The 17,591-nt window shown below is 32.3% G+C and overlaps 2 protein-coding genes and 2 non-coding genes across 4 annotated transcripts in view; 1 reads left to right on the forward strand and 3 right to left on the reverse strand.

Moving 5' to 3' along the window:
• The window catches only part of LOC134845887 (protein IWS1 homolog A-like), a 576,794-nt gene that overhangs the window by 544,092 nt on the left and 15,111 nt on the right, over window positions 1-17,591 (reverse strand). The window lies entirely within an intron of this gene.
• The window catches only part of LOC134845883 (syndetin-like), a gene marked incomplete in the record, with an annotated part of 146,662 nt that overhangs the window by 101,919 nt on the left and 27,152 nt on the right, over window positions 1-17,591 (forward strand).
• Trnar-acg (transfer RNA arginine (anticodon ACG)) lies at window positions 9,244-9,316 on the reverse strand. Its single transcript has one exon. It is a non-coding gene; the product is annotated as a tRNA-Arg (tRNA).
• Trnar-acg (transfer RNA arginine (anticodon ACG)) lies at window positions 14,339-14,411 on the reverse strand. Its single transcript has one exon. It is a non-coding gene; the product is annotated as a tRNA-Arg (tRNA).

Here is a 17,591-nt window from a genome sequence, read left to right on the forward strand (position 1 = left end):
TATCAGTTGCGCTACAGAACCATGATGGTCTCTGTCGGTTTTCGATCCAATCAAATTTTTGTTCCTTAAATGTTCGTCCTAATGTCCAACGCTTCTCCTCTTATGTTTTTTAGGTTCATATTTCTTAAGGTTTGTTTTTTTTCGATAGTATTTTCGAACAGATTGTATAGAGTCTTTCTTTTTTATTCGTAATTAGTCCTATTTAACCTAAAAATGAAAGCCTACAAATGAGAAGAAACTCATTTCTAAGTAACAACAGCTTTTTTATGTTGTTTGTCGTGACTTTATACCTCGATCCTTTATCTTCTTTTTTCATTTTTCTGAAAGTGCTGATACAAAAGTAGTAAAGTAGTACAATGGGGGATGTTATCAATTGAAGATGCTCTAAAGTTCTTCAAATTGGGTTTTAGTTTGCTTACATTACTTTTGTTTTGAATCACTTTTTCAAAGTATTGTAGTTGGTTAGTGTAAACTCTGTTCTAGAGCTCAACAATTGAATTTTTATGGGCTGTTTTTTCTTAAGCACTTTTTTCAAGATACGCTGGATGATACTAAGCATTCACAATTTCTAGGTTTTTTAACGTGCTTCTTTGTGCTTAACTATTTCGCAAAAGTGTCTCACGGCAAAAAAAAATTCGAAATACTTTTTTTTTGGTTTTTTTGTTTGTGAAACTACGCCAATTGTTGTCGGAAACAGTTTTGGGTTTTTCTTCGGAGTTTTGTTGATCCTGAAAAGTTAGTTTTTATCGAAAACGTTCTGTTGAACTTTACACATTTCACATTTTCACTCGTGTAATTTGTTTGAGATGGCTTTCAATTATTTAATCACTTTTAATTGCACCTCATAAAATGGTTTGTAATTGATAAACACTTTTGAACTTTTTCACACTGAAGTAGAATTGTGAAGTTGAACTCTGTTAGCTTAAAATCATCCTTTTCATTCATATTTCAACTGTTTTGTAAGTACTTTTGTATAGTAAGAAATATTCGATTCTGGCAGGATTCGAACCGGAAATCTTCTGCTTCGTAGTCAGACGCTTTATCAGTTGCGCCACAGACCCATGAGGCGTTGTGTTAGTTATTGTTGGAAGCGATATTTTATTCAATAACTGTTTGTCAAAAAGCGCTACGCTCCTTGTCATACTTTTAAGTAGGTTCATGATATATTAAGGTTTGTTTTAATTGATAGTATTTTCATATCTTTTTAAAAATCTTGAAATTGTGTTGTAAAACTCTTCCCTAAAGCTGATTTAATTGAAAGTGTATGGCCGTTCTACGAAGCACTTTTCTCAAAGTAATGCTGGATGATAAGTTTTCACAATTTCCATGTTTATTTACATGCTTGTTCGAGCTTAACTATTTCGGAGTTTCGCGCAACGAATAACGCGTTGTCAGTCGCGTTATTCGTTGCGCAACAGACCCATGAGGTTAGGTGTTAGTTTTTGATTGAGGCAACATTTTGTTAATAACTATGTGAAAAGTTGCTACGCTTCTTGTCTAGTTTCAAGTAGATTCATGATTTATTAAGGTTCGTTTTATTTGATAATATTTTCATACACTTTTCAAAATCATGAAGTTGTATAGCGAAATTCTGCTGTAGACTTCATTTAATTAGAAGTGTATGGTCCGTTCTTCCTTAAGCACTATTCTCAAATTAATGCTGGATGATAATAAGTATTCACAATTTTTAGGTTTTTATCATGCTTTTTCGAGCTAAACTATTTAGCAAAAGTTTCTCACGGTAAAAATTATTTTCGAAGTGATTTTTTTGGTTTCGTTGTTTGTGAAATTACGCCAATTGTTGTCGCAAGCAGTTTTGGATTTTTCTTCGAAGTTTTTGTTGATGGTGAAAAAGTAATTTTTATCGAAAACGTTCTGTTGAAGTTTTTGAACACTTTCCCTCGTGTAATTTGTTTGAGATGGCTTCCAATTCTTTAATCACTCTTCATTGTACGTCAAAAAATGGTTTCTAAATAATTATTAGTTTCGGATTTTTGCATAGTAAAGTAGAATCGTGACGTGGAGCATCTTAAGCTTAAAATCATCCTATTTATTCATCTTTTAACTGTTTTATATCTACTTTTGAATAATCAAAAGTAATAGAGTCTGGCAGCTGTCGAATCTGCAATCTGCTGATTTGTAGTTGGACGCGTTATCAGTTGCGCTGCAGAACCATGATGGTCTCTGTCGGTTTTCGATCCAATCAAAATTTTATTCCTTAAATGTTCGTCCTAAAGTACAACGCTTCTCCTCTAATATTTGCTTAGGTTCATATTTTTAAGGTTTGTTTTTTTTCGATAGTATTTTCGAACAGGTTGTATAGACTCTTTCTTTTTTATTTGTAATGAATCCTAATAAACCTGAAAATGAAAACCTACAAATGAGAAGAAACTCATTTCTAAGTAACAACAGCTTTTTTATGTTGTTTGTGGTGACTTTATGCCTCGATCCTCTATCTTCTTTTTTCATTTTTAAAGTGTTGATACAAAAACAGTACAATGGGGGATGTTATCAATTGAAGATGCTCTCAAGATCTTCTAATTGGCTTTTAGTTTGCTTACATTACTTTTGTTTTGAATCACTTTTTCAAAGTATTGTAGTTGGTTAGTAAACTCTGTTCGAGAGCTCAACAATTAAAATTTTATGGGCTGTTCTTCCTTAAGCACTTTTTTCAAGGTACGCTGGATGATAGTAAGTATTCACGATTTCTAGGTTTTTTAACATGCTTGGTTTATTTACATGCTTGTTCGAGCTTAACTATTTCGGAGTTTCGCGCAACGAATAACGCGTTGTCAGACACGTTATTCGTTGCGCAACAGACCCATGAGGTTAGGTGTTAGTTTTTGATTGAGGCAAGATTTTGTTGATAACTGTATGTGAAAAGTTGCTACGCTTCTTGTCTAGTTTCAAGTAGATTCATGTTTTATTAAGGTTTGTTTTATTTGATAGTACTTTCATATCACTTTTCAAAATCTTGAAGTTGTATAGCGAAATTCTGCTGTAGACTTCATTTAATTAGAAGTGTATGGTCCGTTCTTCCTTAAGCACTATTCTCAAAGTAATGCTGGATGATAATAAGTGTTCACAACTTTTAGGTTTTTAACATGCTTCTTTGAGCTTAACTATTACGCAAAAGTGTCTCACGGCAAAAGTAATTTCGAAATAATTTTTTTTTTGGTTTTGTTGTTTGTGAAACTACGCCAATTGTTGTCGGAAACAGTTTTGGATTTTTCTTCGAAGTTTTTGTTGATGGTGAAAAAGTAATTTTTATCGAAAACGTTCTGTTGAAGTTTTTGAACACTTTCCCTCGTTTAATTTGTTTGAGATGGCTTCCAATTCTTTAATCACTCTTCATTGTACGTCAAAAAATGGTTTCTAAATAATAATTAGTTTCGGATTTTTGCATAGTAAAGTAGAATCGTGACGTGGAGCATCTTAAGATTAAAATCATCCTATTCATTCATCTTTTAACTGTTTTATATCTACTTTTGAATAATCAAAAGTAATAGAGTCTGGCAGCTGTCGAATCTGCAATATGCTAATTTGTAGTTGGACGCGTTATCAGTTGCGCTGCAGAACCATGATGGTCTCTGTCGGTTTTCGATCCAATCAAAATTTTATTCCTTAAATGTTCGTCCTAAAGTACAACGCTTCTCTTATATTTTTTAGGTTCTTATTTTTTAGTTTTTTTTTCGATAGTATTTTCGAACAGGTTGTATAGACTCTTTCTTTTTTATTTGTAATTAATCCTAATAAACCTGAAAATGAAAACCTACAAATGAGAAGAAACTCATTTCTAAGTAACAACAGCTTTTTTATGTTGTTTGTGGTGACTTTATGCCTCGATCCTCTATCTTCTTTTTTCATTTTTAAAGTGTTGATACAAAAACAGTACAATGGGGGATGTTATCAATTGAAGATGCTCTCAAGATCTTCTAATTGGCTTTTAGTTTGCTTACATTACTTTTGTTTTGAATCACTTTTTCAAAGTATTGTAGTTGGTTAGTAAACTCTGTTCTAGAGCTCATCAATTAAAATTTTATGGGCTGTTCTTCCTTAAGCACTTTTTTCAAGGTACGCTGGATGATAGTAAGTATTCACGATTTCTAGGTTTTTTAACATGCTTCTTTAACATGCTTGGTTTATTTACATGCTTGTTCGAGCTTAACTATTTCGGAGTTTCGCGCAACGAATAACGCGTTGTCAGACACGTTATTCGTTGCGCAACAGACCCATGAGGTTAGGTGTTAGTTTTTGATTGAGGCAAGATTTTGTTGATAACTGTATGTGAAAAGTTGCTACGCTTCTTGTCTAGTTTCAAGTAGATTCATGTTTTATTAAGGTTTGTTTTATTTGATAGTACTTTCATATCACTTTTCAAAATCTTGAAGTTGTATAGCGAAATTCTGCTGTAGACTTCATTTAATTAGAAGTGTATGGTCCGTTCTTCCTTAAGCACTATTCTCAAAGTAATGCTGGATGATAATAAGTGTTCACAACTTTTAGGTTTTTAACATGCTTCTTTGAGCTTAACTATTACGCAAAAGTGTCTCACGGCAAAAGTAATTTCGAAATAATTTTTTTTTGGTTTTGTTGTTTGTGAAACTACGCCAATTGTTGTCGGAAACAGTTTTGGATTTTTCTTCGAAGTTTTTGTTGATGGTGAAAAAGTAATTTTTATCGAAAACGTTCTGTTGAAGTTTTTGAACACTTTCCCTCGTTTTATTTGTTTGAGATGGCTTCCAATTCTTTAATCACTCTTCATTGTACGTCAAAAAATGGTTTCTAAATAATAATTAGTTTCGGATTTTTGCATAGTAAAGTAGAATCGTGACGTGCAGCATCTTAAGAATAAAATCATCCTATTCATTCATATTTTAACTGTTTTATATCTACTTTTGAATAATCAAAAGTAATAGAGTCTGGCAGCTGTCGATTCTGCAATATGCTGATTTGTAGTTGGGCGCGTTATCAGTTGCGCTGCAAAACCATGATGGTCTCTGTCGGTTTTTGATCCAATCAAAATTTTATTCCTTAAATGTTCGTCCTAAAGTACAACGCTTCTCTTATATTTTTTAGGTTCTTATTTTTTAGTTTTTTTTTTCGATAGTATTTTCGAACAGGTTGTATAGACTCTTTCTTTTTTTATTTGTAATTAATCCTAATAAACCTGCAAATGAAAACCTACAAATGAGAAGAAACTCATTTCTAAGTAACAACATCTTTTTTATGTTGTTTGTGGTGACTTTATGCCTCGATCCTCTATCTTCTTTTTTCATTTTTAAAGTGCTGATACAAAAACAGTACAATGGGGGATGTTATCAATTGAAGATGCTCTCAAGATCTTCTAATTGGCTTTTAGTTTGCTTACATTACTTTTGTTTTGAATCACTTTTTCAAAGTATTGTAGTTGGTTAGTAAACTCTGTTCTAGAGCTCAACAATTAAAATTTTATGGGCTGTTCTTCCTTAAGCACTTTTTTCAAGGTACGCTGGATGATAGTAAGTATTGACGATTTCTAGGTTTTTTAACATGCTTCTTTAACATGCTTGGTTTATTTACATGCTTGTTCGAGCTTAACTATTTCGGAGTTTCGCGCAACGAATAACGCGTTGTCAGACACGTTATTCGTTGCGCAACAGACCCATGAGGTTAGGTGTTAGTTTTTGATTGAGGCAACATTTTGTTAATAACTGTATGTGAAAAGTTGCTACGCTTCTTGTCTAGTTTCAAGTAGATTCATGTTTTATTAAGGTTTGTTTTATTTGATAGTACTTTCATATCACTTTTCAAAATCTTGAAGTTGTATAGCGAAATTCTGCTGTAGACTTCATTTAATTAGAAGTGTATGGTCCGTTCTTCCTTAAGCACTATTCTCAAAGTAATGCTGGATGATCATAAGTGTTCACAACTTTTAGGTTTTTAACATGCTTCTTTGAGCTTAACTATTACGCAAAAGTGTCTCACGGCAAAAGTAATTTCGAAATAATTTTTTTTGGTTTTGTTGTTTGTGAAACTACGCCAATTGTTGTCGGAAACAGTTTTGGGTTTTTCTTCGGTGTTTTTGTTGATGCTGAAAAGTTAGTTTTTATCGAAAAAGTTCTGTTGAACTTCTTACACATTTCACATTTTCACTCGTGTAATTTGGTTGAGATGGCTTTCAATTATTTAATCACTTTTAATTGCACCTCATAAAATGGTTTGTAATTGATAAACACTTTTGAACTTTTTCACACTAAAGTAGAATTGTGAAGTGGAACTCTGTTAGCTTAAAATCATCCTTTTCATTCATATTTCAACTGTTTTGTAAGTACTTTTGTATAGTAAGAAGTAATCGAGTATGGCAGGATTCGAACCGGGAATCTCCTGATTCGTAGTCAGACGCGTTATCCGTTGCGCCACAGACCCATGGGGCAATGTGTTAGTTATTGTTGGAAGCGATATTTTATTCAATTTCTGTTTGTCAAAAAGTGCTACGCTTCTTGTCATACGTTTTAAGTAGATCATGATATATTAAGGTTTGTTTTAATTGATAGTATTTTCATATCTTTTTAAAAATCTTGAAATTGTGTTGTAAAAGCTGAAGCTCTGCCCTAAAGCTGATTTAATTAAAAGTGTATGGCCGTTCTACGAAGCACTTTTCTCAAAGTAATGCTGGATGATAATAAGTTTTCACAATTTCCAGGTTTATTTACATGCTTGTTCGAGCTTAACTATTTCGGAGTTTCGCGCAACGAATAACGCGTTGTCAGACGCGTTTTTCGTTGCGCAACAGACCCATGAGGTTAGGTGTTAGTTTTTGATTGAGGCAACATCTTGTTAATAACTGTATGTGAAAAGTTGCTTCGCTTCTTGTCTAGTTTCAAGTAGATTCATGATTTATTAAGGTTTGTTTTATTTGATAGTATTTTCATATCACTTTTCAAAATCTTGAAGTTGTATAGCGAAATTCTGCTGTAGACTTCATTTAATTAGGAGTGTTTGGTCCGTTCTTCCTTAAGCATTATTCTCAAAGTAATGCTGGATGATAATAAGTATTCACAATTTTTAGGTTTTTAACATGCTTTTTCGAGCTAAACTATTTAGCAAAAGTTTCTCACGGTAAAAATTATTTTCGAAGTGTTTTTTTTTGGTTTTGTTGTTTGGAAATTGCGCCAATTGTTGTCGCAAGCAGTTTTAGATTTTTCTTCGAAGTTTTTGTTGATGCTGAAAAAGTAATTTTTATCGAAAACGTTCTGTTTAAGTTTTTGAACACTTTCCTTTGTTTAATTTGTTTGAGATGGCTTCCAATTCTTTAATCACTCTTCATTGTACGTCAAAAAATGGTTTCTAAATAATTATTAGTTTCGGATTTTGGCATAGTAAAGTAGAATCGTGACGTGGAGCATCTTAAGCTTAAAATTTTCCTATTTATTCATCTTTTAACTGTTTTATATCTACTTTTGAATTTTCAAAAGTAATAGAGTCTGGCAGCTGTCGAATCTGCAATCTGCTGATTTGTAGTTGGACGCGTTATCAGTTGCGCTGTAGAACCATGATGGTCTCTGTCGGTTTTCGATCCCATCAAAATTTTATTCCTTAAATGTTCGTCCTAAAGTACAACGCTTCTCTTATATTTTTTAGGTTCATATTTTTTAGGTTTTTTTCGATAGTATTTTCGAACAGGTTGTATAGACTCTTTCTTTTTTTTCGTAATTAATCCTAAAACCTGAAAAAGAAAACCTACAAATGAGAAGAAACTCATTTCTAAGTAACAACAGCTTTTTTATGTTGTTTGTGGTGACTTTATGCCTCGATCCTCTATCTTCTTTTTTCGTTTTTCTTAAAGTGCTGATACAAAAATAGTACAATGGGGGATGTTATCAATTGAAGATGCTCTCAAGATCTTCTAATTGGCTTTTAGTTTGCTTACATTACTTTTGTTTTGAATCACTTTTTCAAAGTATTGTAGTTGGTTAGTAAACTCTGTTCTAGAGCTCAACAATTAACATTTTATGGGCTGTTCTTCCTTAAGCACTTTTTTCGCGATTCACTGGATGATAGTAAGTATTCACGATTTCTAGGTTTTTTAACATGCTTGTTTGAGCTTAACTATTACGCAAAAGTGTCTCACGGCCAAAAAAAAATTCGAAATTTTTTCTTTTGGTTTTGTTGTTTGTGAAACTACGCCAATTAATGTTGGAAACAATTTTGGTTTTTTTTTTCGGAGTTTTTGTTGATGCTGAAAAGTTAGTTTTTATCGAATGCATGAGGCTATGTGTTAGTTTTTGTTTGAAGCGACATTTTATTCAATAACTGTTTGTCAAAAATTGCTACGCTTCTTGTCTTACGTTTTAAGTAGGTTCATGATTTCATATCTTTTTAAAAATCTTGAAGTTGTGTTGTAAAACTCTGCCCTAAAGCTGATTTAATTAAAAGTGTATGGCCGTTCTACGAAGCACTTTTCTCAAAGTAATGCTGGATGATAATAAGTTTTAACAAATTCCAGGTTTATTTACATGCTTGTTCGAGCTTAACTATTTCGGAGTTTCGCGCAACGAATAACGCGTTGTCAGACGCGTTATTCGTTGCGCAACAGACCCATGAGATTAAGTGTTAGTTCTTGATTGAGGCAACTTTTTGTTAATAACTGTATGTGAAAAGTTGCTACGCTTCTTGTCTAGTTTCAAGTAGAGTCATGATTTATTAAGGTTTGTTATATTTGATAGTATTTTTATATCACTTTTCAAAATCTTGAAGTTGTATAGCGAAATTCTGCTGTAGAGTTCATTTAATTAGAAGTGTATGGGCCGTTCTTCCTTGAGTACTATTCTCAAACTAATGCTGGATGTTTTTCACAATTTTTGGGTTGTTAACATGCTTTTTCGAGCTACAATATTTAGCAAAAGTTTCTCACGGTACAAATTGTTATCGAAATAATTTTTTTTTGGTTTTGTTGTTTGTGAAACTACGCCAACAAGTTTGGGTTTTTTTCGGAGTTTTTGTTGATGCTGAAAAGTTAGTTTATGTAGAAAACGTTCTGTTCAACTTTTTACACATTTTCACTCGTGTAATTTGTTTGAGATGGCTTTCAATTATTTAATCACTTTTAATTGCACCTCATAAAATGGTTTCTAATTGATAAATATTTTGGAACTTTTTCACACTAAAATAGAATCTCTGTGGAGCACTTTTAGCTTAAAATCATGCTTTGTATTCATATTTCAACTGCTTTGTAAGTACTTTTGTATAGTAAGAAGTAATCGAGTCTGGCAGGATTCGAACCTGCAATCTCCTGATTCGTAGTCAGACGCGTTATCCGTTGCGCCACAGACCCATGAGGCAATGTGTTAGTTATTGTTGGAATTGATATTTTATTCAATAACTATTTGTCAAAAATTGCTACGCTTCTTGTCATACGTTTTAAGTAGGTTCATGATATATTAAGGTTTGTTTTAATTGATAGTATTTTCATATCTTTTCAAAATCTTGAAGTTGTATAGTGAAATTCTGCTGTAGACTTCATTTAATTAGAAGTGTTTGGGCCGTTCTTCCTTGAGCACTATTCTCAAAGTAATGCTGGATGTTTTTCACAATTTTTGGGTTGTTAACATGCTTTTTCGAGCTACAATATTTAGCAAAAGTTTCTCACTGTACAAGTTGTTTTCGAAGTGATTTTTTTGGTTTCGTTGTTTAAGAAATTACGCCAATTGTTGTCGCAAGCAGTTTAGGATTTTTCTTCGAAGTTTTTGTTGATGCTGAATGAAAAAGTAATTTTTATTGAAAACCTTCTGTTGAAGTTTTTGAACACTTTCCCTTGTGTAATTTGTTTGAGATGGCTTCCAATTTTTTAATCACTTTTCATTTCACGTCACGAAATGGTTTCTAAATGATTATTAGTTTCGAATTTTTCAATAGTAAAGTAGAATCGTGGCGTGGAGCATCTTTAGCTTGAAATCATTCTATTTATTCACCTTTTAACTGTTTTATATCTACTTTTGAATAATCAAAAGTAATAGAGTCTGGCAGCTGTCGAATCGGCAATCTGCTGATTCGTAGTTGGACGCGTTATCAGTTGCGCTGCAGAACCATGATGGTCTCTCTCGGTTTTCGATCCAATCAAAATTTTATTCCTTAAATGTTCGTCCTAAAGTACAACTCTTCTCCTCTTTTATTTGTTTAGGTTCATTTTTTTAAGGTTTGTTTATTTTTTTTTCGATAGTATTTTCGAACAGGTTGTACAGACTCTTTCTTTTTTATTCGTACTTAATCCTATTAAACCTAAAAATGAAAACCTACAAATGAGAAGAAACAGCTTTTTTTATGTTGTTTGGTGACTTTATGCCTCGATCTTCTATCTTCTTTTTTCATTTTTCTTAAAGTGTCTCACAGCAAAAAAAAATTTTGGTTTTGTTGTTTGTGAAACTACGCCAAGTAATGTCGGAAACAATTTTGGGTTTTTTTCGGAGTTTTTGTTGATGCTGAAAAGTTAGTTTTTGTAGAAAACGTTCTGTTGAACTTTTTACACATTTTCACTCGTATAATTTATTTGAGATGGCTTTCAATTATTTAATCACTTTTATTTGCACCTCATAAAATGGTTTCTAATTGATAAATAGTTTGGAACTTTTTCACACTAAAATTGAATCTTTGTGGAGCACTTTAAGCTAAAAATCATTCTTTTTATTCATATTTCAACTGCTTTGTAAGTACTTTTGTATAGTAAGAAGTAATCGAGTCTGGCAGGATTCGAACCTGCAATCTCCTGATTCGTAGTCAGACGCGTTATTCGTTGCGCAACAGACCCATGAGGTTAGGTGTTAGTTTTTGATTGAGGCAACATCTTGTTAATAACTGTATGTGAAAAGTTGCTACGCTTCTTGTCTAGTTTCAAGTAGATTCATGTTTTATTAAGGTTTGTTTTATTTGTTAGTTTTTTCATATCACTTTTCAAAATCTTGAAATTGTATAGCGAAATTCTGCTGTAGACTTCATTTAATTAGAAGTGTATGGTCCGTTCTTCCTTAAGCACTATTCTCAAAGTAATGCTGGATGATAATAACTATTCACAATTTTTAGGTTTTTAACATGCTTCTTTGAGCTTAACTATTACGCAAAAGTGTCTCACGGCAAAAATAGTTTCGAAAATTTTTTTTTTGGTTTTGTTGTTTGTGAAACTACGCCAATTGTTGTCGGAAACAGTTTTGGGTTTTTCTTCGCAGTTTTTGTTGACTGAAAAGTTAGTTTTAATCGAAAAAGTTCTGTTGAACTTTTTACACATTTCACATTTTCACTCGTGTAATTTGTTTGAGATGGCTTTCAATTATTTAATCACTTTTAATTGGACCTCATAAAATGGTTTGTAATTGATAAACACTTTTGAACTTTTTCACACTAAAGTAGAATTGTGAAGTGGAACTCTGTTAGCTTAAAATCATCCTTTTCATTCATATTTCAACTTTTTTGTAAGTACATTTTTATAGTAAGAAGTAATCGAGTCTGGCAGGATTCGAACCGGCAATCTCCAGATTCGTTGTCAGACGCGTTATCCGTTGCGCCACAGACCCATGAGGCAATGTGTTAGTTTTTGTTGGAAGCGATATTTTATTCAATAACTGTTTGTCAAAAAGTGCTACGCTTCTTGTCATACGTTTCAAGTAGGTTCATGATATATTAAGGTTTGTTTTAATTGATAGTATTTTCATATCTTTTTAGAAGTCTTGAAATTGTGTTTTAAAACTCTGTCCTAAAGCTGATTTAATTAAAAGTGTATGGCCGTTCCACTTTTCTCAAAGTAATGCTGGATGATAATAAGTTTTCACAATTTCCAGGTTTATTTACATGCGTGTTCGAGCTTAACTATTTCGGAGTTTCGCGCAACGAATAACGCGTTGTCAGACGCGTTATTCGTTGCGCAACAGACCCATGAGGTTAGGTGTTAGTTTTTGATTGAGGCAACATTTTGTTAATAACTGTATGTGAAAAGTTGCTACGCTTCTTGTCTAGTTTCAAGTAGATTCATGATTTATTAAGGTTTGTTTTATTTGATAGTATTTTCATATCACTTTTCAAAATCTTGAAGTTGTATAGGGAAATTCTGCTGTAGACTTCATTTCATTAGAAGTGTATGGTCCGTTCTTCCTTAAGCACTATTCTCAAAGTAATGCTGGATGATAATAAGTATTCACAATTTTTAGGTTTTTAACATGCTTTTTCGAGCTAAACTATTTAGCAAAAAAATTATTTTCGAAGTGATCTTTTTTGGTTTTGTTGTTTGTGAAATTACGCCAATTGTTGTCGCAAGCAGTTTTGGATTTTTCTTCGAAGTTTTTGTTGATGCTGAAAAGTAATTTTTATCGAAAACGTTCTGTTGAAGTTTTTGAACACTTTCCCTCGTGTAATTTGTTTGAGATGGCTTCCAATTCTTTAATCACTCTTCATTGTACGTCAAAAAATGGTTTATAAATAATTATTAGTTTCGGATTTTTGCATAGTAAAGTAGACTCGTGACGTGGAGCATCTTAAGCTTAAAATCATCCTGTTTATTCATCTTTTAACTGTTTTATATGTACTTTTGAATAATCAAAAGTAATAGAGTCTGGCAGCTATTGAATCTGCAATCTGCTGATTTGTAGTTGGACGCGTTATCAGTTGCGCTGCAGAACCATGATGGTCTCTGTCGGTTTTCGATCCAATCAATATTTTATTCCTTAAATGTTCGTCCTAAAGTACAACGCTTCTCTTATATTTTTTTAGGTTAATATTTTTTAGTTTTTTTTCGATAGTATTTTCGAACAGGTTGTATAGACTCTTTCTTTTTTATTCGTAATTAATCCTATTAAACCTGAAAATGAAAACCTACAAATGAGAAGAAACTCATTTCTAAGTAACAACAGCTTTTTTATGTTGTTTGTGGTGACTTTATGCATCGATCCTCTATCTTCTTTTTTCATTTTTCTTAAAGTGCTGATACAAAAATAGTACAATGGGGGATGTTATCAATTGAAGAAGCTCTCAAGATCTTCTAATTGGCTTTTAGTTTGCTAACATTCCTTTTGTTTTGAATCACTTTTTCAAAGTATTGTAGTTGGTTAGTAAACTCTGTTCTAGAGCTCAACAATTAAAATTTTATGGGCTGTTCTTCCTTAAGCACTTTTTTCGAGATACGCTGGATGATAGTAAGTATTCATGATTTCTAGGTTTTTAACATGCTTCTTTGAGCTTAACTATTACGCAAAAGTGTCTCACGGCAAAAAAAAATTCGAAATATTTTTTTTTGGTTTTGTTTTTTGTGAAACTACGCCAATTAAGGTTGGAAACAATTTTGGTTTTTTTTCGGAGTTTTTGTTGATGCTGAAAAGTTAGTTTTTATCGAAAACGTTCTGTTGAACTTTTTACACATTTTCATTCGTGTAATTTGTTTGAGATGGCTTTCAATTAATTAATCACTTTTAATTGCACCTCATAAAATGGTTTCTAAATGATTATTAGTTTCGAATTTTTGCATAGTAAAGTAGAATCGTGGCGTGGAGCATCTTTAGATTGAAATCATCCTATTTATTCATCTTTTAACTCTTTTATATCTACTTTTGAATAATCAAAAGTGATAGAGTCTGGCAGCTGTCAAATCGGCAATCTGCTGATTCGTAGTTGGACGAGTTATCAGTTGCGCTGCAGAACCATGATGGTCTCTGTCGGTTTTCAATCCAATCAAAATTTTATTCCTCAAATGTTCGTCCTAAAGTACAACTCTTCTCCTCTTATATTTGTTTAGGTTCATGTTTTTAAGGTTTGTTTATTTTTTTTCGATAGTATTTTCGAACATGTTGTATAGACTCTTTCTTTTTTATTCGTACTTAATCCTATTAAACCTAAAAATGAAAACCTACAAATGAGAAGAAACTCATTTCTAAGTAACAACAGCTTTTTATGTTGTTTGTGGTGACTTTATGCCTCGATCTTCTATCTTCTTTTTTCATTTTTCTTAAAGTGTCTCACAGCAAAAAAAAAATTCGAAATAATTTTTTTTTGGTTTTGTTGTTTGTGAAACTACGCCAAGTAATGTCGGAAACAATTTTGGTTTTTTTCGGAGTTTTTGTTGATGCTGAAAAGATAGTTTTTGTAGAAAACGTTCTGTTGAACTTTTTACACATTTTCACTCGTGTAATTTGTTTGAGATGGCTTTCAATTATTTAATCACTTTTAATTGCACCTCATAAAATGGTTTTTAATTGATAAATAGTTTTGAACTTTTTCACACTAAAGTAGAATCGTGTAGTGGAGCACTTTTAGCTTAAAATCATCCTTTTCATTCATATTTCAACTTCTTTGTAAGTACTTTTGTATAGTAAGAAGTTATCGAGTCTGGCAGGATTCGAACCTGCAATCTCCTGATTCGTAGTCCGACGCGTTATCCGTTGCGCCACAGACCCATGAGGGAATGTGTAAGTTATTGTTGGAAGCAATATTTTATTCAATAACTGTTTGTCAAAAAGTGCAACGCTTCTTGTCATACGTTTTAAGTAGGTTCATGATATATTAAGGTTTGTTTTAATTGATAGTATTTTCATATCTTTTTAAAAATCTTGAAGCTGTGTTGTAAAACTCTGCCCTAAACCTGATTTAATTAAAAGTGTATGGTCGTTCTATGAAGCATTTTTCTCAAAGTAATGCTGGATGATCATAAGTCTTCACAAATTCCAGGTTTATTTACATGCTTGTTCGAGCTTAACTATTTCGCAAAAGTTACTCACGGCAACAAAATTCTTTTCAAATTGATTTGTTTTTTGGTTTCATTGTTTGTGAAACTTCGCAAATTGTTGTGGCAAGCAGTTTTGGGTTTATCTTTGAAGTTTTTGTTGACGTTGAAAAAGTAATTCTTATCAAAAACAATCTGTTGAATTTTTTGAAATTTTTCACTCGTGTAATTTGTTCGAGATGGCTTTCAGTTCTTTGATAATTTTTCATTGCACCTCATAAAGTGGTTTCTAATTGATAATTAGTTTTGATCTTTTTCACACTTAAGTAGAATTGTGCAGTGGAACAAATTTAGCCTAAAATCATCCTTTTCATTCATCTTCACACTGTTTTATTTGTATTTTCTGATAGTAAAATCCATGCTGGCAGGTGTCGAATCTGTAATCTCCTGATTCGATGTTAGACGCGTTATCAGTTGCGCTACAGAACCATGATGGTCTCTGTCGGTTTTCGATTGAATCAAAGTTCTGTTCAATAAATGTTTGTCGTAAAGTGCAACGCTTCTCCCTCTTGTGTTTTTTAGTTGTTTCCTTTTTTTAAGGTTTGTTCTATTTGATAGTATTTTCGAAAAGGTTGTATTGATCTTTTTTTATGCGTAATTGTTCACATTAAACTTAAAAATGAATGCCTCCCAATGAGAAGAAACTCAATATCTCAAATGTGTTGTTTGTCGTGTCTTAATGCCTTCGTTCATTAACTTCTTTTTCATTTTTCTCTAAAGCGCTGTTTCAAAAATAAAACAATGGGCAGTGTTATCAATTGAAGAGGCTATCAAGGTCTTCCTAATGGCTTGTAATTTGCTTTACATAACTTTCGTTTTGAATCACTTTTTGTAAGTATTGTAGTTGTATAGTTAAACTCTGTTCTAGAGCTCAACAAATGAAAGTGTATGGGCCGTTCTTTCCTGAGCACTTTTTTCTAAATAACTGGTTGAAAATAAGTATTTACAATTTCTGTTCTAGAGCTCAACAATTGAAATTGTATGGGCCGTTCTTCCTTATGCACTTTTTTCAAAATAACTGGATGAAAATAAGTATTCACAATTTCTACATTTTTTCACATGCTCCTTTGAGCTTAACTATTACGCAAAAGTGTCTCACGGCAAAAAAAATTTCGAAATAATTTTGTTTTGGTTTTGTTGTTTGTGAAATTACGCCAATTGTTGTCGCAAGCAGTTTTGGATTTTTCTTCGAACTTTTTGTTGATGCTGAAAAAGTAATTTTTATCGAAAACGTTCTGTTGAACTTTTTACACATTTTCACTCGTGTAATTTGTTTGAGATGGCTTTCAATTAATTAATCACTTTTAATTGCACCTCATAAAATGGTTTCTAATTGATAAATACTTTTGAACTTTTTCACACTAAAGTAGAATCGTGTAGTGGAGCACTTTTAGCTTAAAATCATCCTTTTAATACATATTTCAACTGTTTTGTAAGTACTTTTGTATAGTAAGATGTAATCGAGTCTGGAAGGATTCGATCCGGCTATCTCCTGATTCGTAGTCAGACGCGTTTTCCGTTGCGCCACAGACCCATAAGGCTACGTGTTACTTATTGTTTGAAGCGACATTTTATTCAATAACTGTTTTTCAAAAATTGCTACGCTTCTTGTCATACGTTTTAAGTAGGTTCATGATTTATTTAGCTTTGTTTTAATTGATAGTATTTTCATATCTTTTTTAAAATTTTGAAATTGTGTTTTAAAACTCTGCGCTAAAGCTGATTTAATTAAAAATGTATGGCCGTTCTACGAAGCACTTTTCTCAAAGTAAAGCTGGATGATAATGAGTTTTCACAGTTTCCAGGTTTTTTTACATGCTTGTTCGAGCTTAACTATTTCGGAGTTTCGCGCAACGAATAACGCGTTGTCAGACGCGTTATTCGTTGCGCAACAGACCCATGAGGTTAAGTGTTAGTTTTTGATTGAGGCAACTTTTTGTTAATAACTGTATGTGAAAAGTTGCTACGCTTCTTGTCTAGTTTCAAGTAGATTCATGATTTATTAAGGTTTGTTTTATTTGATAGTATTTTTATATCACTTTTCAAAATCTTGAAGTTTTATAGCAAAATTCTGTTGCAGAGTTCGTTTAATTAGAAGTGTATGGGCCGTTCTTCCTTAAGCACTATTCTCAAAGTAAGGCTGGATGATAATAAGTATTCACAATTTTTAGGTTTTTAACATGCTTTTTCGAGCTGAACTATTTAGCAAAAGTTTCTCACGGTATAAATTATTTTCGAAGTGATTTTTTTTGGATCGTTGTTTGTAAAATTACGCCAATTGTTTTCGCAATCAGTTTTGGATTTTTCTTCGAAGTTTTTGTTGATGCTGAAAAAGTAATTTTTATCGAAAACGTTCTGTTGAAGTTTTTGAACACTTTCCCTCGTGTAATTTGTTTGAAATGGCTTCCAATTCTTTAATCACTTTTCATTGCACGTCATGAAATGGTTTCTAATTGATTATTAGTTTCGAATTTTTGCATAGTAAAGTAGAATCGTGGCGTGGAGCATCTTTAGCTTGAAATCATCCTATTTATTCATCTTATAACTGTTCTATATCTACTTTTGAATAATCAAAAGTAATAGAGTCTGGCAGCTGTCGAATCTGCAATCTGCTGGTTCGTAGTTGGACGCGTTATTAGTTGCGCTGCAGAACCATGATGTTCTCTGTCGGTTTTCGATCCAATCAAAATTTTATTCCTTAAATGTTCGTCCTAAAGTACAACGCTTCTCCTCTTATATTTGCTTAGTTTCATATTTTTAAGGTTTGTTTTTTTTTCGATAGTATTTTTTAACAGGTTGTATAGACTCTTTCTTTTTTATTTGTAATTAATCCTATTAAACCTAAAAATGAAAG

Source organism: Symsagittifera roscoffensis, chromosome 1 (genome assembly GCF_963678635.1).
Source record: "Symsagittifera roscoffensis chromosome 1, txSymRosc1.1, whole genome shotgun sequence".
NCBI lineage: Eukaryota > Metazoa > Xenacoelomorpha > Acoela > Convolutidae > Symsagittifera > Symsagittifera roscoffensis.